This window comes from Zingiber officinale, chromosome 5A (genome assembly GCF_018446385.1).
Source record: "Zingiber officinale cultivar Zhangliang chromosome 5A, Zo_v1.1, whole genome shotgun sequence".
Classification (NCBI taxonomy): Eukaryota; Viridiplantae; Streptophyta; class Magnoliopsida; order Zingiberales; family Zingiberaceae; genus Zingiber; species Zingiber officinale.
In genome coordinates this window covers 107700991-107716877 of record NC_055994.1, presented here as the reverse complement: position 1 = coordinate 107716877, position 15887 = coordinate 107700991, and positions in this window count along the sequence as shown.

Genomic DNA, 15887 nt, shown 5'->3' with positions numbered 1-15887 from the left:
CATATAACTATATGTTGGGCGTACTACTATGTTTATTTTGTTATAAAATATGAAAAAATAAAACATATAATGCACACTACAAAAATACAAGCCATTTACAATAGCAATAACAATACCTTTTGCCACAACAATTTCAACCATCATAATTTGTGATGGCAACTATAACAAATAAGCATTTGTTATAGAAATACATGGGTTGGAATTGTAAGACAGTATCTATGAGAACCTGTTTTGCTAGTGCAAATGGTGAGAGAATTTGTGATGGCTTATATATGTAATTGTCGAAGATAGTATGGGTTTTGCCAAAATAATTTAGCAACTATGAAGGTTGGTGGCCAATGGCCATGGAAGCATCCTCCATTACATATTATTTAACATAAATCCTAGCACTTGTTGGCCCATGCTGTGTGATTCCTTCGACTCAATGCTCTATCACTATATTGAAATCAACAGCAAAATTTAACCATATGATACCCCAATTATAGGATCTTGCTATCATCCATACTTAAGGCTAAAACTAAAATCGAAACAATGCCACACAAAGGAACCTAAATCCATCACAAGGGTCATTATTCCTTATTAATGCAGGATCAACATAGGAGGACCTAATTTTCTAAAGGGCATAATTTTTTACTCTAAACTCGGAATCAGATTCTGTCAGTAGTAATGTGTGCAGAATTTAAAAATCTAGATTTTTTATAGGGGAATCCATCACCGCTAATTTTGGGGCCTAAATTCTACCATTTAGACTCTTTTCGGTGCCCTTTTACTATTTTTAGTAATTTCTATTTCTATGGTATTTATAATATTTTTAGTACTTCTGGTATTTAGGGATTAGAGATTATCTATATCAACATTTTGCTTTATTAATTTCTATCTGATACGGGATGTAATGAGCGGACACAGGAGATGACATAGCAGTCAAAGTCAATATGATATGACAGTCAAAGTCAATGTGACATGACAGTCAAAGTCAAAGTGATATAACAGTCCAAATCAAGGGAAGAGAGTATGCCCCATCTGGCTTTGGCGTTCACCCATTATTAAGGCTCTTAGGCCCAACCCGGCCGGATTACAAGCTTGGCGGGCAAGGGCTGACCAACCCTTAAGCTAGTCAAATATAAGGAGCCTAATGTTTTACTGAAAGGATAACATGTCCGGTCATTTAACGGTTGACCGGGCTTTGAGGCGATCGGCCTTATAGGTCGGTTGGGATGTCTGGTCCATTTCACAATCGACCAGCCATAAGTATGGCCAAAGTAAGGGTCAGTCTCCTCAAGGCTCGTAAATCTCTCTATGCTTGCCCGGCCAAAAAAAAGGTCAGTCGGGCTTAAGGCCGTTAGGGTCATGAGTCTCTCTATACATGTCTGGCCGAATAATAGGTCGCCCGGGTTTGAGGCACTCGACCTCATGTTTCTACCCGAACGGATTTCCAAAACGCCTAGTTCATCATACTATTCCTTAAATAGATTTATAATGTGGCCAAGGCATTGTACTCTTCTTCGAACGAATCCCCAATATTATGCGTAACGTGACTAAGTGATTTAATTGAGGACATATGTAAAGACGGTCGACCGGGATATACTCAGCCGATAGCATGATCAAAGAATCCTAATAACCTATTAGAATAACAACCTGTCAAAGAATATTTTTCTAGAACCTTCTTCAGAGATCGTCTTAACTCCCATCAGTAGACCTTCTTCGAGATTTACATGTGACATATTCCTTCAGCGACCTCAACAATGATAGAAGCTAAGCGATTTAATGCAAAGACATATATAAAGATGAAGGCGCTGAAATTCCGTTCTGTTTCAATTTTCCCTGTACAAAAATTGTACAAGTATAGAACTTTTCCTAACAACCCGCATGTTCGATCAGACATGTGTTTGATCAATCGAGCAAGTACTTGACGGATCAAAACACACCTTGATCGAAGCACAAGATTGCTGGCCTCTTGTGTTGGTATTCAGGATCGATACAAAGAAAACTAAACTAATTGCACAGCGAAATCAAAGAACTAGTTGTACCTTTCTTTTGTATCTAAAGACCTCTTGATCTTCTGTTGTATTCCTCTGCTCTTCTTGGACGTCGTGTGGGCGATGATCTACCAAGATAACAAACACCCTTCTGTAGGACCGTTAGCGGCCGACTAGAAAGGGGGGGTTGAATAGCCTTGTAAAACAAAAACAAAAATACCCTTCTCGTACTTTCAACAAAACACTTGCATAAAATAAATTGAACAAAAACTAAAGACACGAAGAGGCAAAAGGATTTACTTGGTTACAACCAAGGAGGTTGTTAATCCAAGGAATGTCGCACTAGTATCTTCTTTGGACGGAGAAGCCTCTTACAGCAGTGAAAGCACAAAACAAAGAAGCTAATCTAAAACTGAAGCGTACAAGCATTGGAAATGAATTGCTCTGAGTTGTTGAAAGCTTCTGGACCAAGGCTATATTTATAGCCTTGGTCGGGGCGCCTGGAGGGTTCCGGACACTCTGGGGGGATAAATTTTATCCCCCAACGTTCAGATCGAGTTTTGACTAGATCTGGTCAAATATCAACTTCCGGGCGCCCCCGTCAGCTCCGAGCGCCCTGGACCCAAAGGTCAACTCCGATTGACTTTTTCGGTCCGGGTCCTCTACTCCGACTCTGGTCGCCTCGGTCTGGGTCTTCAACTCCGGATCCGCTCACTTGGGTAATCTCAGACATTCAGAAAAGGGCTCACCCGAAACCAACTTCCGATCTTCTCGAGTGGGCTTCCGCTCCGGCTTCTCGTCCCTCGGAATCGCTACGTGTTTCCTTCTCATCCACCGGCGTACTCATCCGCAGTCTTCGTCTCTCGGACGCATCACGTGTTGTCCTTCTCGCTAGCTGCGTCTCTTGCTCCTTGAGCAGTCTTCCGCTCCGGCTTTCGTCACTCAGAATCACCGCACGCTTCCTTCTCGTCCGTCGGTGTACTCTTCCGCAGCACCTCGTCCCTCGGACGCACTGCGTGTCGTCCTTATCGCTAGCTGCGTCTTCCACTCGACTACCTGTGCTCCTAAGCTCCTACACACTTAGACACAAAGTTAGAAACACACATGACCTAACTTAACTTGTTGATCACACCAAAACAACCTTGGGGTTCCAACACCTTCCCTTCGTTGTTTCCAAACCGCTGACCACTAAGAGAAGCTCTAGGATGAGGCACCTTCTCCTCTTCTTCTTCTTTTTCAAGTCACCGTCCATAAAGGATGCTAAGCAAGGGCCGCCGGGCCCTAGCAAGGAGAAGAGGCATCGACCTTAGGAGGAGGAGGTGGCACCGACCCTAGGAGAAGGAGGTGGCGCCGACCCTAAGAGGAGGAGGTGGCGTCGGCCCTAAGAGAAGGAGGTGGTGTCGCCGGCCCTAGGAAAGGAGGAGGCTAACCAAAAACCACAACAACAACTACTCGTGGATGGGTGGATGCGAGACTTTATAGTATGTGTTGTTGATTATAGAAGGAATCTGTGTCCTAGTTATCTAGGTTGAGAATGTCCCAAGAGGAGCTCATAAGGATTGTCATGTTAAACCCTGCAGGTGGACCTAGTCCAACATGACAATAAAGTTGAGTGGTACTACTCTTGGAGCTAGATATTAATTAAATGAGTGGTCAGTAACTCACTTAATTAGTGAACATTCGTAATCTTAAACACAGGGAGACTAACACACTCATGATAAGGAGGAGCCCGTAATGTAATTTGGGATTAGTGCGGTAGTGCGGTAATAACTCTCTAGTGGAATGAGTTATTATCGATGAACTTGAGTTGTGTGTTCGGGGCGAGCACGGGATACTCAAGCTCATCGGAAGGCCAAAACCAATTTCTCCTCTAGGTCCCTGTTGTAGCCTCAATAAAGCCTCAAGTCCATCCAAAGAAAAGCCTATCTTGGTGTCCAAGAAGGGGTCGGTTCATTGCTTGGTGACCAAGCAATGGCCGGCCACATATTCTCTAGAAATGGCCGGCCCTTGTCTTGGGCAAGGGGGTCGGCCGCAATATTTAAATTAGGAAGGTTGTTTTTGAATTTTTAAATTTCCTCAGATATTTATAATTTGTAAAAAGAGAGATTTTAAAAATTTATAAAATTTTCCTAATTTAAATTAGGCCACAAAGTTTTTAAAAGAGAGTTGTAAAATTTATAAAACTTTCTTTTAAAAAGAAATATTATTAGAGATGTTTTAAATTTTAAAACTTGGTTTTAAATTTTAAAACTTTCCTTTTAATATCCACATTAGAAAAAAAAAAGAGTTTGTAAAATTTTATTAGAAGTTTTCTTCTTTTAAAATTTTATAAAAAAATTTGCTTTCTTTTCCTTTTAATAAGTGGTCGGCCACCTTACTTGGTGCCCAAGCAAGGGATCGGTCAAATAATTAAATATCAACAAATAGTTGTTTAATTAATAAATCAATCTAGTATTGATTAATTAAAAGGAAAGAAAAAGAAAAAAAAAGGAAATAGGAATGAGTCTAATTTTTTATAAAACTCTTTCCATAATTTTCCGTTGGGAAACTAATATAAAAAGGGGGGAATGGGAGGCCTTGAATAACAGAACAATTGATATTGTGTTGTTGGAGATCATCAAGTGGCCGACCCCTCTCCCTCTCTTCCCTTTGCTCTCTTTTGCTCCTTTGTAGTGGTGGTGGCCGAATTCTAGAGAAGGAGGAGAAGCTTTCCGCGTGGTGTTCATCTTGGAGGATCGTCGCCCACACGAAGTCCAAGAGGAGGCGAGGGATACGGTAGAAGATCTCGAGGTTTTTAGGATACAAGGAAGAGATATAACTAGTATTTAATTTCTGCATCATACTAGTTATTTTTCTTTGTATAAATACCAAATACAAGAGGCATTCGATTCTTGTTTTTCGAATTTAATTTCGATATTGTATTCTTTTCTTTTTTCCTTGTGATTTGATTGTTCCTTTTAGTTAACCTAGAGTTATATAAGGAAAATAAATATTAACTTTCCTTAAAAGGCTTTGTCTAGTCGGTGGTGGTTGCTCCCATATCCAAGAAGGCGAAGTGCCTCACCATGCAGTACTAGAAGTCAATTTTGGAAATTAATATTTAATTAAATTTATAACCTAGGTGATTTGGATCAAACGTGTTAAGTTCCGCAGGAGATCCAAATCTAAACCTAAAAGAACATATAAGTTAAACTTGGAATCAAACGTGTTAAGTTCCGCAGGAGATACAAGTTTAACTTAAAAGAACACATGGTAGCTAGGAAAGGTTCAGATCACGTACAAAATTTTTATACAGTGGAGCCATTGGGTTTTCCGAGTAGCAACCAACAATTTGTATCAGAGCGAGGTTTTGCCTCTGTGTATTTGGTATTAGTTTAATTATGCACATGTCATACATAATTTAGGCAGGTTAATAGTAGGATGTGCTAACTTTGTGGATGCAGGATCTAACTATTATGGCTTATAGTTATTATGTGTGTGATTGGACCCTTGGACATGTCAAGGGCATTTTTTATGTGTGCATGATTGTATTATAAAATACAGCAGGAGCTATATTTAGTTTTAATTAGGATTTTATTTTTTGATCTAGTTACATGTACATTCCGTTTATGGAATATAGGATCGATGGATGTAAATTTTTATTTTATGTTCGATCTAGTTCACATGTACATTCCTTCGAGGAATATAGGATCGAAAAATGTAAAATTCTATTTATGTCGCGAATCGAATCTTGCAAGGCGTGGAACCTTTTTGAGGACCAGAGACACAGCGGAACAAGGGGCAAGATGGATGCGACAACTAGACCCGCTGGCAGTGGCCAAAGATGGCAACAGCTAGGGTTGGCGACACACGGAGGACAGAAATAGATAAAAGCCATAATAGTTGAAAATTAGTTTTTCTATTTATTGCTTTTTATGTTGTGACTGTGTGTGCTTATTAGTATGCATGTTTAGTAGACTAGCATAGTCAAAATTCCTCACTTTAAATAACTAAGTGGGAGAGGGATTTATTTTTAAATAAATTCCATGGTCTCCATTACTGGTTTATAAGTGATGCAACAAGCTTGCGCATTGGCTCTGAGTGCCTTCCTCCATATCGGATGAGCTTGTTTGCGGATCACTAGATTAAACTTCCATTCTTAGGATGACTATAGGAAGTTAATTAAGAGCGTGTGATCTTCCCCATCGGAAGGGGCACAATCTTATTAATGGGCTTAGTGTCAAGTAATGGTACACACTTAGGCACGGCTAATAGTATCCTCCCCATCGGAGTCACTGCTATTATTCGTGTGACCAAAGTAAACCAACTATTAATTTTATTTGTCAAAAAGTTAGGTTGACAAGATAATAAAATTAATGGGTAAAACCCTCCTTTTACAAATGTTGAATTTGTATACGTCCACACTATCGTGGCATACAAAATTCACGGTGTTTTGAGGTGTTGGTTAATTTAAAATAGTATTATTTGAGGAATCAATATTATTCTAAATTTAGAGTTCTGACCAAAAGTTATTTGTGATTCTTAGGATGACTTTCAACTCACTGGCCATCATACTAAAAGAGAACAGACTTACTGGTCCTAACTACATAGATTGGAAAAGGAACCTGGATATTGTTCTTACTGCTGAGGGCTATAAGTTTGTACTGTCAGAGGAATGCCCAGAAACACCTAGCAATGATTCTACCCCAGAGGAGATTCAATATCATAGTAAATGGGTAAAAGCTGATGAGATGGCGCGGTGTTACATCTTGGCTTCAATGTCAAATATATTGCAACATCAGCATCAGGACTTACCAACAGCCTATGATATAATGAACAATCTCAAGGAACTCTTCGGACATCAAAATCGGGATGCTAGGCAAGAGGCAATGAGAAAACTGATGACAGCCACCATGACTAAGGGGACTCCCGTGAGGGATCATATTCTCAAGATGATGGCTTACTTAAACGAAATACAAGTTCTTGGAGGGGAAATTGATGGGGAAACCCAGGTCGATATCATCCTTCAAACGCTGCCCAGAAGTTTTGAGCATTTTCGCCTGAACTATAATATGAATAAAAGGATGTATTCATTGGCGGAACTTCTGACAGAACTTCAGGCAGCCGAAGGGTTGTTTCGTCAACATTCTCAAATTCACTATGCTGAAAATGGTTCTACTTCTAAGCCGAAAGGCAAGAAGAAGAAGAAACAAAATGGCTCAGCAAAGAAGGTGAATAAACCTCAAGGTGCAGGACAAAAAGCTGGAATAAAGAAGCCGAAGGGCAAGTGCTTTATTTGCAAGCAAACTGGACATTGGAAGGCAGACTGTCCTCGTAGGAAACAGAACAATAAAGGTATATCTCATACTCTAGTTGTTGAAACATGTTTAGCGGTGTTATCTACCAGCACCTGGTGTGTAGATACGGGAGCCACTGATCATGTCTGCAATTCCTTGCAGGGGTTCCAAGAAACCGGACGACTATCTGAAGGAGAGATTACCGTCTACATGAGCAATGCTACTAAGGTGGCGGCTGTTGCAGTGGGAGATGTCTATTTATCTTTTAATAGGAATAGAAATTTGGTTTTAAGAAATTATCTTTATATATCCAGTTTTAGAAAGAATTTAATTTCAGTTTCTAAACTGTTTTTGGATGGATATTCAGTTTCCTTTAGTAACGATGTAGTTATTAAGATAAATAAAGTGATTATCTGTTTTGGTGCATTAGTTGGCAATTTGTATACTTTAAATCCAATTTCTCTCACAAAGCATAATATGGAAATTAATAACACATCTTCTAACTCAAATAAGAGAAAAGAACCTTCGGCAATGAACCAAGCATATCTTTGGCATCTAAGGCTTGGTCATATTAACTTAAGTAGGATTCAGAGGCTTATAGCCGATGGACTCTTGGGTTCATTAGAGTTGGAAAATTTTCCAATTTGTGAATCTTGCTTGGAAGGTAAAATGACCAAGAGCCCTTTTAAGGCCAAGGGGTATAGAGCCAAAGAAGTGTTAGAATTGGTTCATTCTGATTTGTGTGGTCCTATGTTTGTCCAGGCAAGAGGTGGTTTTGAATATTTTGTCTCTTTTATAGATGATTATTCAAGATATGGATATATTTACCTAATGCGTCGTAAGTCTGAGTGCTTTGATAAGTTCAAAAAGTACAAGGCTGATGTGGAGAAACGTCTAGGTAAAAGTATCAAGACACTACGGTCTGATCGTGGTGGCGAATACCTCTTAGGAGAGTTTAGGAATTACTTATCAGAGGCCGGGATTCAATCCCAACTGTCCGCACCTGGTACACCCCAACAGAATGGTGTGGCAGAACGAAGGAATAGGACTCTTATGGAGATGGTTAGATCGATGATGAGTTATTCAGAATTACCAAATTCGTTTTGGGGATACGCTCTGGAAACGGCAGTGTACATTCTGAACTTAGTACCTTCTAAATCAGTTTCTTCTACTCCCACAGAATTGTGGAATGGGCGAAAGCCCAGTCTAAGACATATTCGGATTTGGGGTAGTCCAGCACATGTGCTGAAACCAGATGCTGATAAGTTAGAATCTCGTACAGAAGTTCGCGTGTTTGTGGGGTATCCCAGAGGAACGAAAGGTGGTTTATTTTATAGTCCTAAAGACCAGAAGGTCATTGTTAGCACCAATGCCCAGTTTTTAGAAGAAGACTATATAATGGATCACAAGCCCAGTAGTAAAATTGTTCTAGAAGAACTTAGAGAGGACACGTCTACTTTAGTACCAACAGTACAAGATGAAGTACCACAAGAGACTGCAACACGTGTCACACATGATACACAACCACAGACAGTGCTTCGTCGTAGTGAGAGGGTTGTAAGGCAGCCTGATATATTCATGTTTTTGGGAGAGTCTTCGGACTTGATCCCGGGTAAACATGAACCTGATCCCCGAACATATGACGAAGCACTCCAAGATATAGATGCAGCATCTTGGCAAAAGGCAATGAATTCTGAAATAGAGTCTATGTACTCTAATAAGGTCTAGGAGCTTGTAGAACCACCCGATGGTGTAAAAGCCGTTGGATGCAAGTGGATCTACAAAAGGAAAAGAGGGACAGACGGGAAGGTAGAAACCTTCAAAGCTAGGCTTGTTGCGAAAGGGTACACTCAGAAAGAGAGAATCGATTATGAGGAGACCTTTTCACCGGCAGCCATGCTTAAGTCTATCCGGATACTCTTATCCATTGCTGCTCATATGGATTATGAGATTTGGCAAATGGATGTCTGTTAGAGTGTATACTAAAAGCCTAGCTTTTGGTATAAACATTTATCTAGAAATAAGAATTACATTGGTCAAATGTTTACATTTATGATAAATGTAGTTGTTCAATTAATTTATATTGTAGATAACATGGTGTGTGGTGTCACACACAGAGGATCATGATATCAGTACCTTATAAATTATAAACAGTAGCTCACGACCATGATGGAAAGGAACAAACCATTGGAAGGTCGTAGTGTAATTAGGTATTAGTTTATCTTAACTATATAATTACACTAGTACACTTAGAGTGTATTGAGTAGGACCATTAGAGGTCGTTTCTTTTATACTGACTTTATAAAGAAACAAAGACCTCAGTTATTATGGAAGTGTGTGCTCTTAATCCTAATATAATAACAAGCACATATATTTGATATTTATTTCTTTAATTTATCAATGGGTGAGATTTAGTTCGATGAATCAATAAGCCCGATAAGTTGGGAAATGATATCACTTATAGTGTGTGTTGTTGATTATAGAAGGAAACTGTGTCCTAGTGATCTAGGTTGAGAATGTCCCCAAGAGGAGCTCATAAGGATTGTTATGTTAAACCCTGCAGGTGGACTTAGTCCGACATGACGATGAAGTTGAGTGGTACTACTCTCGGAGCTAGATATTAATTAAGTGAGTTGTCAGTAACTTACTTAATTAGTGGACATTTGTTATCTTAAACACAGGGAGACTAACACACTCATAATAAGAAGGAGCCCAAAATGTAATGTGGGATTGGTGCGGTAGTTCAATAATAGTTCTTTAGTGGAATGAATTATTATTGATGAAATTAAGTTGTGTGTTCGGGGCGAACACGGGATGCTTAATTTCATTGGGAGACCAAAACCAATTCCTCCTCTCGGTCCCTATCGTAGCCTCTAGTATATAGAGATTTATACCCACCGCATACCCACCTTCTTACCCATCCAATGGGGCCAGCCAAGCTAGCTTGGTACCCAAGCTAGGGCCGGCCAAGACCAAGTGGATGAGTCATGTAGGTGGCCGGCCAAAGCTTGGGTCCCAAGCTTAGGTGGCCGACCACTAGAATATTAAAAAAGGATTTTTATTAAAATTATTTCTTATGTGGATATCATGATTTTAAAAGAGAGTTTAAAAAATTAAAAATTTTCTTTTATAACTTTCTACAAAAGATTAAGAGAAGAGATTAATCTCTTTCCTTATTTGTAGTTTAAAAGGATGGTTTTAATTTTTGGTAAAAACTTTCCTTATTTGTAAATAATCTACATGTTTAAAAGAGAGTTTAAAATTTAAAATCTTTCCTTATTTGTTGATTAAAGGAGGATTTTAAATTTTAAGAAAACTTTCATTTTTAATCATGTTCATGATTTAAAAGAGAGTTTAAAATTAAATATTCTCTTTTATAAGTTTCTACAAAAGATTAAGAAAAGATTTGATATCTTTCCTTATTTGTAGATTAAAAGATATTTTAATTTTTTAGAGATAACTTTCTTTTTATCCACATGTTTAAAAGAAATATTTTAATTTATAAAATTTCCTTTTTATTAACCACCATGAAGGGAAAAATTATTTGAGAAATTTTTATAAATTTCCGGAAGTAAATTAGGAAGTTTTAATTCTTGTGTGAATTAAAATTTCCTTGATTAAAGGGATTAAGGTGGCCGGCCATTAACATGATGAAAAGAAAATTATTTTTAATTAAATAAATTTTCCTTTTCAATGGCAAAAGAATTAAGGAAGTTTTTATTAAATTTTCCTTATTTGCCAAGACCAAGGATTATAAAAGAGGGGGTAGAGGAGGCTTCATGGAGACAGTCTCTATTATTTTTCTCCCTCTTTTCTTCTTTGGGTATGGCTGGCCCTTTCTTTTCTCTCCTCTCCTTTGTGTGGCCGAAACTCTCTCATGGTGGAGATAGCTTTGGTGGTCGGATCTAAGAAGGAGAAGAAGGAGAGAAAAGAAGCCTCTTTTCTAGCATCCCTTGGAACATGGTGGTGGTGGCCGAACCTCTTCATCCTAGAAGAAGTTTTGATGGCCGAAACTTACAAGGAAGAAGAAGGTGCTTGGTGGTTCTCATCTCGGAAGATCGTTGCCCACACAACGTCCGAGGTTAGAAGAGGAATACGGTAGAAGATCAAGAGGTTTTTCTAAAAGGTATAACTAGTATTTTTCTTTCCACATCATACTAGTTATTTTTGGAAATAATACTAAATACAAGAGGCATACGATTCTAGTGTTTTGAATTTGTTTTCGATATAGTGTTTTTTTGTTTTTTTTCCTTGTGATTTGATTGTTCTTTTCGGTTAACCTAAAGTTATTTTAGGAAATTAAATATTAGCTTTCCATAAAAGGTTTTGTCTAGTCGGTGGTGGTTGCTCCCATATCCAAGAAGGCCATGTGCCTCGCCACGTCAGTACTGGGAACCAATTATGGAAATTAATATTTAATGGAATTAATAACTTAAGGTGATTTGGGTCGAACGTGTTAAGTTCCGCAGGAGATCCAAGTCTAAACCTAAAAGAACAAATAGATTAAGTTTTGGATCAAACGTGTTAAGTTCCGCAGGCGATCCAAAATTTAATTTAAAATAACACATGGTAGCTAGGAAAAGGTTCAGACCTTTGTACAAAATTTTTGTACAGTGGAACCTCTAGGTTTTTCGAGTAGCAACCAACAATGTCAAGACAGCTTTCCTTAATGGAAGTCTTGAAGAGAACATCCATATGAAGCAACCAGAAGGGTTCATTGAAAAAGGCAAAGAGCATCTAGTGTGCAAGCTCAATTGGTCCATTTATGGACTGAAACAAGTTTCAAGGTCTTGGAACATCCGGTTTAATGAAGTAATCCAGTCATATGGATTTATTCAGTGTCCGGATGAGTCTTGTGTATACAAGAAGTGTAACAAAAACGTGGTGGTATTTCTTGTACTATACGTAGATGATATTTTGTTAATTGACAACAATGTCAAGGTATTATCGGACGTAAGGGTATGGTTGTCCAAACAATTTGATATAAAGGACTTAGGAGAATGTGCACACATCCTTGGGATCAAAGTTATAAGAGATCGCAAGAAAAGAATGTTGTGTCTGTCCCAAGCTTCATATATAGATACAATCCCTTCTCGTTTTAGCATGCAGGATTCCAAGAAAGGTTTCCTACCTTTTAGGCATGGAGTAGCTCTATCTAAAGAGATGTCTCCGAAGACATCAAAGGAGATAGAGGACATGAAAGCAGTTTCTTATGCTTCGACTGTAGGAAGCCTAATGTATGCAATGATATATACGAGACCTGATATCTGTTTTGTTGTGGCATGGTTAGCAGATATCAGAGTAACCCTAGACAAGGACATTGGACTATGGTAAAGCATATATTAAAAGTACCTGAGAAGGATTAGAGATTATATGCTAGTTTACCAAGCAGACGATTTGCTCCCTGTGGGTTACACGGATTCAGATTTCCAATCAGATATGGACAACAGTAAGTCTACATCAGGCTATGTGTTTACTTTAGGAGGTGGAGCCATTGCATGGAGGAGTGTTAAGCAGAAATGCATTTCGGACTCAACCATGAAAGCTGAGTATGTAGCAGCCTCTAAGGCGGCTAAAGAAGCAGTATGGCTCAGGAACTTTCTAATGAACTTAGATGTGATTCCTGGTTTGCCCAAAATCATCACAATTTATTGTGATAATAGCGGTGCAGTTGCAAACTCGAAGGAACCACGAGCCCATAAGGCAAGTAAACATATAGAGCGCAAGTACCACCTGATACGAGACATCGTCAAGCGAGGAGAAGTTGTCGTCGCCAAGATAGCGTCAGCAGATAACCTGGCAGATCCTTTCACTAAGGCCCTTCCGGCGAATGCTTTTGATCGGCATGTGGAGGGGATGGGAATCAGATGTATGGTAACAGATATGGCAGCTTAGAATTTTAGTATAAGTGGGAGATTGTTGGAGTGTATACTTAAAAGTTTAGCTTTTGTACACATTTATTTTAAAATAAAGAATCACATTGGTCAAATGTTTACATTTATTTGTTAAATATAATTGTTCAATTAATTTATATAGTAGATAACATGGAGTGTGGAGTCACACTTAGAAGATCATGTTGTCGGTTCTCTATAAATTATAAACAGTTGTTCACGACTAAGATGGAAAGGAACAAACCATCAGAATAGACGTAGTGTAATTAAGTATTAGTTTATCTTGACTAATAAATTACACTGATACACTTTAAGTGTATTGAGTAGGATCATTTAGGTAAGTTCTTTTTGTACTGACTTAGTAAAAAAAATTAGACCTTAGTTATTATGGAAGTGTGTGCTCTTAATCCTAATATAATAACAAGCATGTATATTTAATATTTATTTCTTTGACTTATCAAAGGGTGAGGTTTAGATCGATAAATCAATATGCCCGATAAGTTGGGAAATGATATTACTTATAGTATGTGTTGTTGATTATAGAAGGAATCTGTGTCCTAGTTATCTAGGTTGAGAATGTCCCAAGAGGAGCTCATAAGGATTGCCATGTTAAACCCTGCAGGTGGACCTAGTCCAACATGACAATAAAGTTGAGTGGTACTACTCTTGGAGCTAGATATTAATTAAATGAGTGGTCAGTAACTCACTTAATTAGTGAACATTCGTAATCTTAAACACAGGGAGACTAACACACTCATGATAAGGAGGAGCCCATAATGTAATTTGGGATTGGTGCGGTAGTGCGGTAATAACTCTCTAGTGGAATGAGTTATTATCGATGAACTTGAGTTGTGTGTTCGGGGCGAGCACGGGATACTCAAGCTCATCGGAAGGCCAAAACTAATTTCTCCTCTAGGTCCCTGTTGTAGCCTCAATAAAGTCTCAAGTCCATCCAAAGAAAAGTCTATCTTGGTGTCCAAGAAGGGGTCGGTTCATTGCTTGGTGACCAAGCAATGGCCGGCCACATATTCTCTAGAAATGGCCGGCCCTTGCCTTGGACAAGGGGGTCGGCCGCAATATTTAAATTAGAAAGGTTGTTTTTGAATTTTTAAATTTCCTCATATATTTACAATTTGTAAAAAGAGAGATTTTAAAAATTTATAAAATTTTCCTAATTTAAATTAGGCCACAAAGTTTTTAAAAGAGAGTTGTAAAATTTATAAAACTTTCTTTTAAAAAGAAAAATTATTAGAAATGTTTTAAATTTTAAAACTTGGTTTTAAATTTTAAAACTTTCCTTTTAATATCCACATTAGAGAAAAAAGAGAGAGTTTGTAAAATTTTATTAGAAGTTTTCTTCTTTTAAAATTTTATAAAAAAATTTTCTTTCTTTTCCTTTTAATAAGTGGCCGGCCACCTTGCTTGGTGCCCAAGCAAGGGGCCGGTCAAATAATTAAACATCAACAAATAGTTGTTTAATTAATAAATCAATCTAGAATTGATTAATTAAAAGGAAAGAAAAAGAAAAAAAAGGAAATAGGAATGAGTCTAATTTTTTATAAAACTCTTTCCATAATTTTCCGTTGGGAAACTAATATAAAAAGGGGGGAACGGGAGGCCTTGAATAACAGAACAATTGATATTGTGTTGTTGGAGATCATCAAGTGGTCGACCCCTCTCCCTCTCTTCCCTTTGCTCTCTTTTGCTCCTTTGTAGTGGTGGTGGCCGAATTCTAGAGAAGGAGGAGAAGCTTTCCGGGTGGTGTTCGTCTTGGAGGATCGTCGCCCACACGACGTCCAAGAGGAGGCGAGGGATACGGCAGAAGATCTCGAGGTTTTTAGCATACAAGGAAGAGGTATAACTAGTATTTAATTTCCGCATCATACTAGTTATTTTTCTTTGTATAAATACCAAATACAAGAGGCATTCGATTCTTGTTTTTCGAATTTAATTTCGATGTTGTGTTCTTTTCTTTTTTCCTTGTGATTTGATTGTTCCTTTTGGTTAACCTAGAGTTATATAAGGAAATTAAATATTAACTTTCCTTAAAAGTCTTTGTCTAGTTGGTGGTGGTTGCTCCCATATCCAAGAAGGTCAAGTGCCTCGACATGCAGTACTGGAAGCCAATTTTGGAAACTAATATTTAGTTGAATTTATAACCTAGGTGATTTGGATCAAACGTGTTAAATTCCGCAGGAGATCCAAATCTAAACCTAAAAGAACATATAAGTTAAACTTGGAATCATACGTGTTAAGTTCCGCAGGAAATACAAGTTTAACTTAAAGGAACACATGGTAGCTAGGAAAGGTTCAGATCACGTACAAAATTTTTGTACAGTGGAGCCATTGGGTTTTCCGAGTAGCAACCAACAATGAGCTCCTCAAGAGGACATCATCAGCCTAAATAATTAGGACACAGATTCCTTCTATAATCAATAACATACTATATAAACAGTACTATTTTTCTAACTCATTGGGCCTATTGATTTAACGAATAAATCTCACCCATTGATAAATTAAAGAAATAAATACTAAGTATACGTGCTTGTTATTATATAGGGATTAAGAGGACGCATATTCATAATAACAGAAGTTGTGTTCTTTTATGTAGTCAATACAAATCAAATAACCTCAAACGATCCTACTCAATACACATATAGTGTACTAGTGTAATTTTATAGTCAAGACAGACTAATACCATATTACACTACAACCGTTCCAATGGTTTGTCTCAATCCATCTTG